We start from the raw sequence: 18090 nt of genomic DNA on the forward strand, positions 1-18090 counted from the left end.
CAGCTCAGATTTGCCACACTGTTGCTTTTTTACTTAAAGAACAATCACTTTCTTCTTACTTGATCATTCACCTTTTACCCAAGTCTGTAAGAAATAAAAAGGCCAGGCTCAAGTTATGTGTGAAACATAAATCTGTGGAAAACTTTAAGCAGGTATGAAGACTGAGATTTTAGAACATTGATTCTACGTTACAGTGTATAAATCCTGTCACACACTGCAATAAGCATTTCTCTGTTGGTTTCCTGAAAGAGAAGGGTTATAACTGCATTTTGAACAAAAACCAAGGAAGCTTCAGGAGATCACCTGGTCTGTTGCTAAGTCATTTCTGTACCCTGGACAACTTTACTCCGCATTAGGATAACAACAGCTCCCCGACAACAATTGCCTTGCACAGCAAATTTTACCAAGTTTAATTTCTTTAAATATCCATGAGGACAACCATTCCAGTGCTTTTCAGGGAAAAAGAGGTACTGTAGCAGCTTGTTCCACTTTCAGAATTATTTTTCCTTTTCTTGGTTTTATATTTAATATGTAATTTAATGGGTAAAATTAGCTATCCCAGCTCTAGAAAGATTAGAGATCCTAGAATCAAAAGGTTAGTAATGTTTTATTTTTCCACAGCACCATAAGGGAGATCTCTGTTATGGCTTGTAAGAATGGCTGATACAGAATCAAAACCTGAAGAGAACTCATACCAGTACAAACCTTTTCTTTTTGACAGAACAGAGCATTTTATAATGTAAACCAAGGAACAAGACAGACCAGGTGGAAGTTTCTATATTTGGCATAAATTCCCCATGATCACTTTAATGACACTTATTTCTTTGTATGTTTAATATTATAGTAGAATACTTCAGATCTTTATCTGCATCCACACCTCTCTACATCACCTGCAGGATGACAGTATGCCACTTAATTTAAGCTTCTACATATTTCCGTTTGTTAGTATTTGCTTCAGTTGGTCACTCTTTACAATTTGTCACTGCTTCACAAATAATGATCCAAAATAACTCCAATGCCTATTTTTCAAGTTTAAAGCCAAATGACCTGTAGTCTCACTCCTGATACTGAGATCAGTAACATGGCTGACAGGCAACACACTGATTCACACATAGTTTAAAACACTACATTCTGGAGACATTTTTCCCCCCCATCTTCAGGCTAGCTCCTCATCCAGTAACGTACAAAACATTCTGTTTTGCACCTTATGAATTCCTACTATGCATGTAGCTCAATAAATCAGCACTTATAAATCAGCCACAACCTCTGCGTTGCATCCATCTTCCCACTCCCTGCCCTGAAATGCTTTGTCAGCAAAGGCTTGAGCTATTGGTTCTGCAGGTGCAGGTAGATCAATATTAAACACATGGCAGTTTAGTCTGCAGTGACTGCTTCTAGCTCTGCTCCCCCAGTCATTCCAGAGAGCACGTACCTGGCTGAGATTGCCAGAGCACTCAGCACTGACCAAAGTCCCCAGTAAACTCTTGTTGACACCCAGCATACAGGTTGTCCCATAAACACTGATTATACTGGCCATGGACAAAAATGTTCCTGAAAGCTGAGGAAGTAGGACCACCTAAAAGGAAGGACTGGATGGTTCAGAGTAAGCTGTTATGTTGCAGTTAACAGCTCTTTCACCTGCTGAAACCACAAACCTCAGCTCTCCTGAGAACAAGCACATCCTGCCACATCCACATTATGTAAAATCACCAGCTTAATTTTTTATCTTTTCTACAGAATTAAAATGGGTATCTGGAACTCTCCCTTTACTACTGTTTGCTGGTATTCAATGCAAAGTGGAATCCAATTTTTCTACACACTTTAGGTTGCACTTCGCCTTGAATATTTCCTATTCAAGGAAATAAAATCATGGAATTGTAAAAAAGAAACAAAAAATGCACACCAGAGACCGGGCTGAAGCAGTGCAACTTTGCATAAACTGTTTTCATCTCCAAAACCAATCCTGACTCTTAATTCCATCACCATTTCCTCTTACCAAAGATCTAGAATACGGCTTTGCTGTTGAAGTACCACAACATTACCACATTTTTGGCAGGGTATCATCATAAGCTGATGAAAAGAACTGGGATACGATAGGGAAAAAATCCTTTAGTCTACGTGGAAGGGATGTAGAAAAACAACATCAAGGAGGCAGCAGTGGTTCAGCCACTGATATCCCAGCTTAGTACTTAGTCCCAGAGGAAACATGGCAGGGCAGCAAGTTGATCCAGGGGTGCAAACACAATCAGAAACCATATCTGATGTTTCAGATAGAGGAAGCTGCCAGCATTTTAAAAAAATCCCACCCCACAGTCACAAAAACAGTGTCATCACACACTACCTGCCCAGCTCAGCTGTGTGGAGAGGCAATAAAAATAATTCATACTGCAAACTTAGCACCTCTGTCAAGGAAGACAGTATGATAGATAGATACTCCTATCATGGAGTGTCACGACATACTACAGGCAGACAAAGCCCTTCACAGCTTTCAACTGACAGGTAAATCAAGCACAGGAATAACTTCTTTCCTTCTGGCCTCACCACTGGAATGCAGTCCCCTCCAGAGCAAAACACTGAAGAGATTTAACAGTAAAAGTGTGATTCCACACTGTAGATAGTACAATGGAAACCACAAAGGTGGTTAGGTGAACTAAGGAGTCTATAGCTGGAAAAGAGCCAAGTACTGGAGATAATCCTGGTTGCACAGTGATGGGAAGTAATACCACTTGTTAATGGCCACTTAAGTCTGCCTTAGAAACTCATCTGGAAGGAACTCCACCAGTTAAATAGAAAGAACAAGTCACCCAAGTCACCTAATAAATCATCACCTCATCTTCAATAGCATTCAAGGTTTCTGCATTCAATGCTCACCTGAGCATCATCAAGATCTTGCTAATCACAACCTGAGTGCAGCTTTCAGAGGGGAGGTACAGGGAGACTCCAGACTGCTACAACAGACTCTTCCATGCTGTCACTAGGTACCATGAACACTGTCAGACTGGATCCTTGCTGTGGACCACGGTTTAAACCCCAGCAGCAACCCAGCCCCACAGTCATTCATTGACTGTCCCACCAGCAAGATCAGGGAGAAAATCAAAAGGGTAAAAGCTGAAAATAACTTGTCAATTGAGATAAAGACAGTTTAATTGGGAAAGCAAAAGCCACACAAGCAAGCAAAGCAAGGAATGAATTCACTGCTTCCCATGGGCAGGCAGGTGTTCAGCCATCTCCAGGAGGGCAGAGCCCCATCAGTTACTTGGGAAGATAAACACCATCACTCCAAACATGTCCTCACTTCCTCTCCCTGATCCCACAGGTGGGGAAGTGTGCAAGCAGCTGCATGGTACTTTGTTGCTGGCTGGGCTTAAACCACAACGCAAGGGCATATTTTTACAGGCCCCAGTATGAAATATGCAGGCTATTACATTTACATACAGCCTTCACGTTCCAGCTGCTTTAGGAACAAGACAACAGTCCACAGAGAATGCCTCTCTGCTCTTTCCTCTTGTTCTTTTGCACACCCTTGAGCTGCTTTGCTTTTAGCCAAATGCCAAAGATATCAGGCTTTCATCCTCCATGGCAGCACTCTACCCCACAGGGAAACACATCAAAGCTGTCAGTCCTACACACACATCACCATTTACTAAGAAATTGCCCTGTCCTGTCGCCCACCCACCACTCAACAGATAAGCAACCTCACCACATGTGTCAGTCCTCAGTACGAAATGGAAAAGCCTGCAGCCAAAGCAACAGCTGCCACAGTCAATTTAGCCATTGGTAGAAACAGAAGTGAGGGAGAGAGAAGCCCACTGAAACTCTGTAATCTCTGCTGTTATTTTTATTACAGAAGACCTTGACCAACACCATTTCAGATAAAATACCTGCACACATTAAGACCCTGGATCAGGGTAAACTCCCAATATAGGAGACATGCAAGAGGACTAGTATTTCTGTTTCTACAGCCCATTAATATAGTGACTACATGACTAAAGTCACAAAGAGAAAGCCAGGATTTGTGTCTTCTGTGACACTGATCAGCAGCACACTAGGGAATAAGGGGCCGCTCACATGCAAGAACTCCAGCAGCCCAAAAGGAGCCTTTAAGAATAAAATTCAATGGGCAAGTCTCTAAACTGTCAAAATCAAACTCTCATGCTAATGCTTCTAAGCTGCTCCCACATCATGAAATGTCTTCATTATTCACGTGGAATGGTGCAGTAGAGGTGAAGACCAAACACCAGACCCACGGCACACATTCAGACCAGACAATCCAGCAGCAATTTTCCTTCTCCTGAGCTCATTTCTAATAAGCCTTCAGCAGAAAGCTCTACACAAGATCTCAAGCCCCAGGCTGCAAGCAGTGTTTTGGTGGGATGGTTTTTTCTTTGATCATTTTCCTCCTGTTGGAGCATAATTTCCACTCATGGATGATCCAAGGGAGAAACAAAGAAAGAACTAAGGGAAGCTATATATTGTCTACTCCATTAGCACCAAAGATATGCTCCTATATTCCAAGATGTTGCTGAAATTACATGAATTCACAGCCCTCTCTGCCTTGCAGGACGCATTTCCCCTGCCCTCCGAGCAGTTCTGCTTGTACTACTGTGGCAAGTAATGGCTCTAACCAGAGGAGGAAGCCACAATGCCAAATGCAGCCCACCTACAGTAAAGAAGCAGCTCCTGCCCCAAAAGCAGTCATAATTTAAAACAAGGTGAAATGAGGGGGATGAACCAATTATAGAGGACAAGGCAAAATGATGGAAAAGCTATTATATGAACAGGACTTTTAACTGACTGTCTCTACTCCCCCTCCTGTTTTTTGGAGAGCTTAGCTGCCCACAAACCAACACATCATAAAGACTAAAACCATGAATTGGAGTTTGAGGCTTTTTTTTTGGTCCAGAAAAGGGCAGAAATATAACAAAGAGCTATCTTAATGCAGGGGAAATTCAGCTGTTCCCATGCTCTTTTAAGCAAGTAATTACAAGTGATTGGGTGATTCTCTAGAGGTGTGTTAGGGGAGGCAGGGATTTAAATGCTGCTCTGAATTTTACAACAGGGGAGGGTACTTATCTACCCTGACCTGGCCCTGATTTTTATGACTGGCTTATTCCACTCTCAGATGCCTAAAAAGGATGAGAAAGAATGAGAAAGTGTGGGAGTACCCTTCTTTTATCCCTGCCTGAAGCAAAGAGAATGTTTAATTTATAGCATGCCCACTACACACACCCCTCCACAGCTTGTATCACTCAGAATCCACAGCAGAAGGACATGACATTTCTCCAGATTGCAATATGTCCATTCATTTTCAGATACCAGTACTACTGCTCAGGATAACTACTGCACACCAGGAAATTACTAGGGAAAAAAAATAAAATAAAAAGAACAAACAAAAATGCCATGTGCCAGAAGAAAAGGGGACACATGTGCCAAGCTCTTTTCCAAGAAGATTATGCTAGAAAACCAAGCAGTGATCTGAAAGGATAACTTCAGATGAGTAGACTCATATGCAGCCCATGTACTTAGCCCGTATGCCAACATAGCACAGCTCTGCTATTCATCCCATCTGATTGTAACAGGGTGGGAGTTGGAAGCTCTGCACTGCCAAAATGCCAGCCACTAGCCAAAAGGTACATTTGGTTGCTTGTCAGTGCAGCAGATGTGAAATGGGCAGCCTTTCCCTTCTCTGACCTCCTCAAGGACAGCAAAAGCAGCTCCAGAAAAGAACGGAGATCAGCAAAACCAACTGATTTTCTTAAAGTTCTGCTTTTTGGCACTATTCCCACATCACATTTTTTTTCCCACCAGAAATTTGTCAAGAAAAAATAATCCCCTTAATATTTATCTCTTGTATAAGAAAATCCAGGGAGCTGAAGACATTCAGATTAAACAAAAAATGAGAACTATCGACAGCAGCAAGAAGGGCTTGTGCTGACAGGATTAAGAGGAATGCTGACCAACATAGGGGAACACTGAACACATGGGACTGAGACACCACAGAAAGATAAGTCCATAGGAAATCTCTCCATTTTCTCTAATAAATGCCCTGCTTACTCACTGCCTTTTGAAGGTCTAAAACATTTAATGGGGTATCCCGTATCTGGAGGCATTTTTTTAAAAATTTAATTATTGTGTAAATACTGGGGAGAGAAGTTGCTTCACCTTGCTGTGCAGCATGAAAGAAAACTACTGCACCCATAAATAGAGAAGGAGAAGGCAGGAGGAAAGGAGTTTCACTTTGTGTCTCCAGTTGAATCAGTGCTGGGGAGACATCAGGTACAAACAGGCCAGTTCTAAATCTGTATGTAACAATTCTACCCTTAGAAGATATTCCTGTGAATAAAGATACAATATAAAAGCAGTCTCGCTGCTTAACACAACAACAAATATTTTCCCAATTCTACTGCACTATAAAACAGTCAAAAGAGGTATTTAAGTGCACCACATAGATTCCATGCAAAACATAGACAGCAGAGATGTGAGCAGATGTACAGAGGAGAGGCTTCACAGAGTTGCCATTCTGAAGGGAAAGGATGCCTGTTCCTTGGTGCGCTTAGCACCTTCTAGGAACTCCACACAAAACCTGACAAGCCAAAAATACTCAATTTGAGCCTTAAAAAAGCTAAGATTTTTTAAATCTGCCAGTTAGGAAGAACTCCTGTATTACATATAATTCTAAGCAAGCTGATTGGATAAATCCATGGGTGATGAGCTTTTTATAAGTTACTCATTTAATTAGCCATTGTATTTTCAAATCGGAAACTGCATTTAAAGCCACTGGAACACTGAAGTTATTAAAAGTAGGGTTTATTTACAGAGCCACTTTTAGCAGCATATTTAGTTAATAAAATATAGATAAATTGTATATGTTATTAATAAGCTTATTAAAACAATTACCCCAAGCACATTTCTTACTTAATACAGTAATCCATAATCTTCTCAGAGAATCCCTCCTTCCCTGTTCAAGTAAATTTACTGAGCCCAAACTCCTGTTTTTAAATTCAGGCTATAAGTGTCATATTCAAAGATGCTAATTTGAATGACCAATGTTTTAACACATTTTATCCAATCAGAATAATAAGAACTTTAACAACGTGCTCCACTTTGTCACAACTCCTTCAAAAAATAAACAAACAAACAAACAAACAAAAAGTTCTTCTGTTATCCTGGTAGTGCCAGGAAATGATGGAATTTCCCCTTAGCAAATCTGCAATACAGTAATAAAGATCAGATGGAAACACCTCTATAAGTAGAACACACTTCCATCTATAAAAGCACCACCAACACCTCCAGCTGGAAATGCCAGGGGACAAAGGCAAAGACTAAGAACCAATTGTCTCAATGAAGGTTTCTCAATTACTATACCATTATTGTGCTCTCTCAATTACACATAAATACATTTACACATAAATACATGTAAATGACATTTCCTGAGTACTCCTGAAGTGAATTAACAATATTCTCACTATATTTCATTTCCCTTTCCACCCCAGAGAATATTCAAGGTGATAATGTGTCACAGTTACATGCACACATGCAAGACAAGGAGGAACTGGATGATGTGTTACACTGATCAAAGATAAGGACAATCCTTTCTCCCTTAACAGCTGAAAATCCATAGCTTTCCATCTCTTCTGCCACTAGTTTCTCTACTTGCTATCTCTAACACAGAAGTAGGACAACTGAAAAAACATTCCAGTTCCTGAGATTCAGTTTCTCATAAAAATATTTCAGTAACTAGTATCTATCCTTTCTTCAAGCTTCCAAAATTCATGAATGCTTCAGTCAGTCACTCCATGCAATACTAACAACTCTGACACCTGCACTTGATCTAATAATACAGAGTTAGAGAGCAACAGGTATTTACAGAACACAATTAATCTTCAGAAATCATATACAAAAGTCTGGTCAGATGCAGGTGGCTAAAGATATTAAGCTGAACCCCTTAAATTCAGATTTACAGAGCTTCTCCAGAGAAACAGTAGGTGAAGCAAAGACACAAAATCAACAATTTCTTGAGTGGTGCCAGAAGTACACTTGCAAATAATATTTAAAAGCCCCATACTAATTTCCCAACCCAACTTATTTGTCACAGTTGCACAGTTTTTCAGATCACCTCAGAGCCAAACTCAAGAGTATCCTTTTGCAGTCCTGCATACAAATTTTCTTGCATTTCCCATAAACAAGTCCAGTGCCCAGTCCTCATTTTCAGGCCCTTGTCTGAGTTTGATGTGATGATCAAACACAGTTCACTGTTACCTGTTTGCATAGTGCAGGCTTGAAAGCACCAATAGCCCTTTACCTAAGACAGTATCTTGTGAATAATTGATTTCTGATCATTCTGCATCAGGTCCAAGATTTTTTTTCACCCACCAGCCACTGTGTTACATTAGAATAGACAAGAGGAGAACAAGCTCCACAGTCTAAATGGCTTTCACAGTCTCAAAAGGAAGGGAGGTGATTTGGAGATGAAGGAGGGCAAAGCAACCCCAACCACCAACAGTTCTGTTGAACACAATCACAAACATCTAATGATGAAAGCTAACATTTTGTTTTTAAAAACATCTAGGAGAAGCTGAACAGTGCTAATGCTGTGTACTGACTTAACAGAAAAATCCCTTTATAAAGGCAGAAAGTAGTGAGAGGAAGCAGGATTTTTCACTTCTGTCTTCATACAATAACCATTTGTATCTCAGGTTTTGGTTTGTACTGGGGGATACTTTACAATACTTCAGTCAGAGACTACTCTCTCTTAGGAATGGACTCTGGAAGGATCATTTTGCTACCTCCTGTGTTCAAGGCTCTAAAAATGCATTACACCAAAGAAATCAGAAGTGAAGGATAACTTGCTGTAGCACTACAGTACCAAACACTGGAAAACAGCAGCTTAGCCAGAGTTTGATGTAGGTTAGTGAAAAGACAGGACAATATATGGCATCAGCCTGCAACACTAGCAAGCATTATTCTTTGCCAGAGACTCAGGAGGACCCAATATGTGTATTGTCAAATATTTTACGTGAATTAATGCCTAACAAAATCTCTTGGCATTGTCCATGTGAGGCCAAAGCTTCCAAGGCTCCAGGGAAGCCCCAGGTACTCCTGAATTCTCACACTGCATCAGACTGTGTGGTGACAAAAACAGTCCTTCAATGCCTGCACACCTTACAGCTTTGTAGCCTTCTCCTTCAACTAAGTGAAGGAGAAACCACTTTCTGGTGGAAGATTCCTTCCCTCTGGTGGAAGATTCCCTGTCTGTGGCTAGAGGTTGGAACTAGATGATCTTTAAGGTCATTTGCAGCTCAAACCATTCTATGATGACTTCACATTCATGGTCTCAGAAGGTATAGCTTCTTTCAAAGCATCTAGATTGCTCCTCTTTTTTCACTGTCTTTACTTCATCAGTTTATTAAGAATACACCTGTTGTCACTTTTCTGCTTTAAGACAGGAAATAGGTTTGATCCAATATAAAAGAGCCAGGCTTAAATCATGGTGAATATTTGAGTCTTCAAGATTATATCAGCACCAGAAGACCCACTGCTTCCTCTAAGGGTGTGCCAATACAAAATACCATGGAAAAGGTAGAGAACTGGGGAAGAGCAGTCAGCCTCATTTACTAAAATTGTTATGGGACATACAACACTTGGTCCATTATGCCACTTGCCCTTTTTAAGGCTGAGCTGATTGCACAGTAAACACCAAGTCCACATTTCATGCCTTATTTTATGTATACAAAAACTCTGTGGGTGCATAAACATCAAAAAGCTAAACAGTCCATGAAAGAGACTGCGACAAGGCTGGAGGAGTTACTAAACCCCATTTGGACACAGAAATTGTCTCTGCCTTGGAATGAGACAAACAACTTTTATTTTCCAAAAGGCATTTCATCAGGAAGGTGTATGGCACACAGTAATTAGCCATGTTCTCCAAAGTGTCGAGACAGATGACCAGCTGCATACCTATCCTCCTCCTGGCCTAGCTCCCAAGTACTCTGGCATTTCCCCGTTGCCTACATGAATATGACTGAAGGCAAAGGCAAACTGGCAGCTGGGTAGCATTTCATGTTTTAAGGACCACAGCCTAGGATTCAGTTACAACAGTAACTGTTTACAACATGCTACAAATACCCTGTTAGGAAACATAACAGCTCCAAACTGCTCTGTCCTGTGAAATATGTCAGCAGAGCTCTGCCAGAGTTAAATATTCTGCACGTCCTTGAACTCCAAAATCACCAAATCTGACTAACCTCTCACATTCACTTCCTGAATAGGAAATGTATGTGGCTAAATTAATTTCTAAGTTCCTATTTGGTTTGGGGTTGTTTTTTTGTTGTTGTTGTTGTTTGCTTGGGGTATTGTTTGGGTTTGGTTTTGGATTTTTTTTTTTTTTTTTCAAATAAAAATGGTGTTTACTGTTCTGCAACACTTTCTTCTGTCCTTATAAAACAGGACATGTGAAAATCCAGAGGCAAGTAAAAGCAGCTTCTATTTAATGATATGACAAGAACTTCCATATACCTTCTCCAAGTAACCTGTTACCTCTGGAGCCTCATTCAGAAAATCACTTGCTTCTTTTTAAGAAAAGAGCACTTACAATAATAAGGAGCTGCTGCCCTTGTTACAGCTTTAATTTAATATCTAATTGCCCAATTACAACTGCTCCCATTTTCACAAGAGACTGTATTATTTGAAGTATTCCTCTACTTAGAGGAGTCATTATTGATATCAAGCAGGTACAGTGTAATTTATTTCAGATAAAGATGAAGAGAGAAACAAAGTAAAGCTCTCAGGAAAGAGCAGAGCATGACTGTGTTTCCCCTCCGTGGCAAAATGTAGCAACTTCAAGAACAAAATGGCACCAGAAACCATCTTTAAAACAGACTCGAAGGTATAGGGGGAGAGGGAGAAGGAAAAAAAAAAAAGTATTAGAAGACTAGCAGTTCTACATCTGTATTTGGAATAAGGGACTACCCACAAAAGGAATGCAAGGTGAAAAGGACTATAGGGAACATGAGGTGCAAAGAAAAATCTATGAAGTAAATTTCTCCTAGATATTTCTTCAAAGAGCATGGCAAATTCAGGAACAGATTCCATAGCAATTGTGCAATGCAACCCAAAAGAGCTAACTGTTGTCCAGGGATATTTATGATGCTTTATACAGGGAGGCTATTATCCCCTGGAATGGACTACAGAAGAATCATTTTGCTACTTCACAGGTCCAAAGCTCTAAAAATCTGTGTTACACTTAGGAGAGTAAAAGTGAAGTATGCAGAAGTGATCAAAAGAGAACAGGCTGGGTTTATAGCCTGCAGGGGAAACAACTGATCATATATTCTTCCTATGACAAACAACTGAGAAAGTAATTGAGAGCCTAGCAGAAACCAATGTTGTTACCTCAGCATTATTGATTTTCGGCAGACATCTTAATCTAACACATGACAAAACTTTGGTCATTCCAGTAAGATATAGCTTTCAAGGAAAAATGATATTTATAAAGGTAGTTTATGGTTCAGTTAGAGATTCTTATGAAGTCAAGCTCAGGCTATAAAGGAATGGAAAGAAAAGGACTTCTTAAAAACAAAATGGATAGAAAGTTCGATTAAAAAGTGAAAATATGATTCAAGTATACTAAAGCAGAAGGATCTTCTGATCTTCAAAACACTAAAAGAAGGTAGTAAAAACATAACTTTAAAATACTGTACTAAGAAAGCCCTATTCTTATCAAAGGGATGAGTGGCACTAAAGACTCACAGCACCTGTTAGGCATTCTTTAAAAAATTACTTACAAAATTTACCAGAAATGTTCCCACTATTTATAGTAAAAGAAACCAGAGTTATTTACATATGTATATACAAAAAATAAATCCATAAATGGATAAGAAGATAAAAGTCCATACAGTCTTTCTTTAACATTCAAACCCAAAGAAATACAACAGTAAAGAAACAAAAATTATTAATACTAAAGAGAAAAACCTCATAAAATTACAGCAAACATCATATGCTGAGAGAAAAAAAGTGAGTTCACCTCACAGCAATTACAAAGACTGCATCTTGAATAAAAATTAAAAAAAAAAAATTAAAAAGCAAGAAAATAAAGGGAGCATTGCACACACAAAAAAAAATCCTTCCTAACTTCCCTCTGTTTTCTCCCACAATCAGCCTGCCCTTTACAATCTCAGGCTCCATTCTCTGCATATCTCACTCTCCTCTTTCCTGGGGATATCTGAGCTACTTCCCCCACTATGGTTTTCAGCCTGCATGCACCACTCATGGAGCTTCAGTGATGACACTAATTGGGCTCTCTCTTCAGCAGATGTTTTCTACCTGCTAAAATCAGTACTGCCTTCTTCCCAGCCACATCATATTATCAAACCACAGCTGATTAACACAGATGGCCCCTTCTCTGTTTCTTCCAACTGGCACATAGTCTACTGAGAATTCTTGATTTTTAAGTCCCAAAGATAACAGCAAAGAACAGTTTTTACATGCTTGTGATAAATTCTTACCCGTGAAACAAAATCTGACCTAGAGCTCTCTAGAAATCAGGCCTAGTGAGATGACCATTCATCATTCTTTAATATACTTGGGGTAGGCTATCTAATAACAACCCAGTCCTGCACCTCTCCTGCCATCATGCTGCTGCTGCTGTTTCTTTTGTGCACTCTCAGACAAATGCCCTTAAGGGAAGGGAAAAAGAACTCGCTTCCAAAAGTACTCTTTATTTTTGGTAGCCATTCACAAGGCTGGTATGAAACAAATCCAGCCTGCTGGGCTTTGACATAGACTTTTTTCAGATGTCAAAAAAGGGGGGCAAGCAGTATAGGCATGGGAGATCCTGGTTAATGAGTTATCACAGGTATGGTTGATTTGTTCACTGCTTTTTAATTTTATTATGTGTATCAGAGTTATAAGGAGCAATATTTCTCACATTTTGTTAATGCAATATATACAGTTTAAGGCTTAAGTGGAGCAGCATCTTGAGACTTACAGCAGGCTTTTCAAGTGAAGCAGAATGCTCCACTCAAGTTGTGTCTATTTCAATCACATGGGGACCATTTGTAGAAACAAATTAATGCTAAACTTTATTCCTCAGTAGTAAACACCCTTTGTGATCTGAATTGTGAATAAAATAATAATTTCACATACAGTCCCCTAAAATACACCCATGCATTTGTTCCAAGTGTGAGGCTGGACTGTGACCTGGAAGGAAATCATTCAGAAAAGTCCGACACCTGTTTTGAGGAATTCAATGTGCCTCTGATCCATATACTACAACTGCAAACTCTCTTTGTCAGGGGAATTGCTTCTATCATTGGACCTGTCAAGCTGAGCCACCGAGCAAGCCATTTCAGTGGGTCTCCCCCAGTCAAGCTCAATTTGAGTTTTACAGTCCTTGATACTTGTGGGATATTGTCATAGAAGCCATTAACGTACTTTGCACTGGGAATTATGCTGCTTGGCAGGGGCTATCTCTCCTCACGATACCTGCATGTCCAAAGCTGAAGCTAGTCCTGTAATGAGATTGCAAAAAGTAGTCATATATATTCAAAATGTTGGCCTGTAAGCCAGTAAGGCCTGAAAATATTTACCAATATGTCAAAATGCTTCTAGCTGAAAACCGTTTCTAAACCATTCGCTGTTTGCAAGTTTAATGGCTTAAGGCTTATGGGCTCATGAATCACCAGCTTTCTTAGCAGCAGCATTTGAAATGTTGATATCTTAGCCTTGAAATAGATGTGAAGGTACCACAGCCTTTACAAGCTGTTATCAAAAGACATACTTTAAAAGCTCCCACAAAAGACTGAATGCAATGGAAGTAGCTGAGCAGGATGAAAGTAACTGAACCAACTTAGTTAAAGTCATTGTTCATGTCTGTGTTCCATTTCAGTGATTACCCTCCAGCTGGACAATGAATCATATTAAAGGAAGCTTTGTTATAGTTCGACTGATAAAAAATCCAGATGACTTCAGAAGCAATGATGAGTATTTGGGAAACTATTAGTCTTATTTCAAATTACTGAATTCAACTAAAAAAAAAAGTGGAGAGCAATTCCATTTATCACAAATTTTAAACGAAGAAGAAAAAAAAAAAGGTATCATTCTTAAAATTCCAAGATTTTCAGCTGAGAAGATGAATGAACATTTATGGGAAAAAACCTGCTATAACAGGTATGTGTGGAATGAGTATCTCTAAGGTCAAGGAGGTTATGCTGGTAAATGGTATACCCTGCCTTACAGAATTGAAAAATGGAAGGTTAAGTATAATACTAGAAAGATAACAGGGATGGGACAGACAAATACACAGCAAAACCAATTAGAAGAAATAAAAGATCTGAATTGTGAATAAAATAATAATTTCACATACAGTCCCCTAAAATACACCATCAAGTGATTTATTTAGGTCTTGTAAGGAGATCTACACTGCAGAGTGTAAAATTATAAAATATACATATTTTTCATCTACAACACCCAAGACAGATGAATGAACACATAAATATGGTAAATAAGTTCTGTTTCAATTTTAAACAAAGATATTACAAAAACCTATTACAATAGAATAAATAAATAAATAAAATTCAATGCTTATGGGTTTGCTTATTTGTGAATATCTTAAAAGATAAGGAATTAATGGCCTGATGTCTTTTCTGAGTATCTGGCCCAAGCTACACAGGCATTCATCCAGAATGTTAGTGCAGACAACTTGAAAATATGTCTCTTCCCTCCTATCTTCTTGAACCAGATTAAAATCCCAATCTGTATCAAATATTTCTCTGAGGATGGCTAAGATCAGGTCAGTCTCAGCTCTACAAACTTTTTCCTGCATCAATATAGATAAAAATTACTACTTTGCCTATCACTCAACCTATAATTCTTCATTATCAACCCTCATATCACTCCATACTCTCACATTCAGCTATGCAAAAACAAGCAGAAATATTTTGACATATTTTCAAGATTGTATGTTCAACTTCACAATTAAAAGGTTTGTCTAAGGTCTCATTACCTTGCTTCCTACACCTCCTTTCCCCAGCACTCCTCTCATTCAAGCCCCATTCACCCAGAATTTCAACCCAATCAGCATTTTCAGCATGAATTAATGGAATGCATGAATGCATTCTTCTTTGGTTTCTTCTTGTATTTGGGCTTTTACTCAATCCACACTCATACTTGAGGTAAACTTTTAAACAGCTCCAAACTTCATTTTCCTTCTTCCTGATCACTCCTTAAAACTTTGTTCTGAGAAATTTCTCCTAAGAAATTTGAGTTAGGCTACTGCCAAGCACACTGCCCAATACAATCCAATTCTCTACACTTCCTGCCCATGACCATGGTTTTACATTTCATTGTAAGCTTTTGAGGACAAAGACAGCTGTCTTCTCTTTTAGCTGTACACAAGCATTAAACATTTTTCCACTTCAGTTTAGCTCACTAAACTAAACACATATAGCATTTACACTTCCTTTTCAATATTTTGACTTGTTTTAGAGGACTGTGACTGCTATCCTCATTGTAAACAGAGGAGAACAATGTGCAGATAACTAAGATTTTAAGTAAGCAATATTTTAATTATGCTTGAAGGTACACCAGCAACACTGCAGCCTGAATGAAGCAGACACAACATGCAACTCCCACTGAATGCTTTCCAATGTCATAGGCCAATATAGCTTCAACAAATGTGTAGGGCAACAACACACATAGGGCTTATTTCCAGTGATGTGTGCTGCTCACACATGTCTGTACACACTTCCTTTGGGGTATTTGTGACACACAGTGATTTTCCACCACAGAGTGAGTTTGATTTTAGAGTCATCTATACCCATTCTAGTCCACCTGTATACCCAGGCTGTTCATGCTGGACAGAAGCTGAAACACCTACAGATTTTACTTCTCTTTAGTGTAGCAGTAAGACAATGAAGATGCTCATATACTACTCTTTACCACCACATTGGAGCAGGCCACAAAATATCACAAATCACCTGGAAGGAACAGCCTACCAGAACAGGATGAGTTCAGGTAGCTTTCATATGGAAGAGTAAAGAGGGAAATAAAAACAACAACAGAAAAAAATGTAAATTATGAGGATAGTGAAAGAAAAAACTTTCAATACTCAAGGCAAGTCATTTAGCATTTTACAGTGGTGCCTCAGTTACTAGGCACAACTGATCCATGTAAAAATAGTTGCAAATGAAAGGCAGAAACTCAGAAGTGAGATGACAGCCTTATCAGTAGGCTCTCTGCCAGTCCCATTTCTACAATAGGTCTGCACAGATGACACCGAGGTAGAAGGTGTACAACATTCCCACACAGAAAAACACTCCTGGAAGGAAAGTTCCAGGAGAAGAACAGACTGGGTAATATATCAATTACCCAGTGTCTGTAAAACCTTGAACAGATTATCAATATGAAAAAAGTGGCCCTGAGGTCAGCCACTATCCTGTCTGTCCTACTCCATATGTTTTTCAAATGCGATCATGCTCTAGCTCCAGCCTGAATATGCTGCCAAAACCCTCCTAACCTTTCAAAATGCAGTTCCAGAGAGATGGCACTTTCAGGCATAGAAATATGCCTACTGACTACAGCACTGGAAGCAATCCTGATTTCCCATGGAATCTGTGTAACTGGACTGACCTTACAGATTTAGGGGGCAGTGGGGTTTGTATCCAAGCCCATATTACACCCAGTTTTTAATCTCTAGGTAGCTTTCATCTTACTTACACAAGCAGTAGGCAGAAATCTACCAAGATGCTTAAATTCTCAGGTAGCCATAGCACACTGCAAGCTCTTGTCTGATAAATCTGTTCATCAAAGTTTTCTGTTCAGTATATATCACAGAGTTAAGTAAACTGAAAATGGAATTGTTCAAAGAAAAGCTGATGGCTCCATTCTATCCAGCTGGAAGATTTTTAACTCTTTTGACCCCACTGTGAAAGTGGGGGTTTAGATATCTGAAGACCAGCTTCTTTATCTATAGGAAACAACATACTGTCCAGTACAGTGATACAGTAAAACACCCGACACTGCCATCAAAGTTAAGCTATTACTGATAAACAGCTTGGGGGTGAGAGGAATTTCAGAAACGCATTTAAGTGCGCTAGAAATTCACCAGTTCTCTTGGAGCTTTCAGAAACCTGACGCTCCTAGAGATGTCCAAACGGGGCATCGAGTCGAGTCGAGAGGTCAACATAACACTGGAAGCTTGCACGCTTCCTGTGTTTGACTGCACAGAATAAGCCGCAGTTCCTCTCCCTTGTAGTTGTAGAGAAGATTCACTAGATGGAGCCGCACCGTCACAAATGTGATTTATGGCCGCTGCAAGAGTTGCTGCCTCCTACCGCTGTTTGACCTAAAACTGACTCGCTGCAGCACATGCTGATAACTCATCTTCTCAAAGACTGGGATTAAATGCTCTCATTTACAAACGTAAAATGTACACAGAGAAAGTGACAAGATACTGAATGAAAAAAAGCCACCATGAAAGCAACAACACTTACAGCTTTCAAAATCAAATAAATTTTAGAAATGAACTCAGTTTTTTTATCTGCCAAGACAGATCATACGTCTTACTTTGTTCTGCAAATCAGAAATCACAGCAGACTCCCTTTGGTGAGTGGCATGGTCAGTTGCTGCAAAAGAAATACAAGAGCTTTGGGGGCAAGTCTTTGTAAATAAACTCTAATACACTCAAAATGCAGTGATAGGCAAACACATTTCCCATAAATACCTTGGTGATATACTTAATCCCACACTTAAGATGTACTTACAAAAGAATCTTTTTCTTCTAACTGCACTGACATTTGTGTCAGTTTGTATAAGGAAATAGTTTAAATGTTTTCATCCAAATCTACCAACACACAATTCATCTGGCTTTCTGGAGATAGACTATGTGCCAAAAGGGAATTTTTACCTGCTTTCATCCTGCATCCGTGGAGGTCAAGTTGCAACCCAATCCATTCCTATGTATTTCTGGTCTGTGTGCAATGGCACTAATTTCATCTCCCATGGAATGTCAAAATTATAGATCTCCATATTTTCTTGTGTTTTCTAAAGCCCAGATCTTACCAATACCCCACAAAATGAAAACCAAATCCCCAG

This window comes from Parus major, chromosome 6 (assembly GCF_001522545.3).
Source record: "Parus major isolate Abel chromosome 6, Parus_major1.1, whole genome shotgun sequence".
Lineage (NCBI taxonomy): Eukaryota > Metazoa > Chordata > Aves > Passeriformes > Paridae > Parus > Parus major.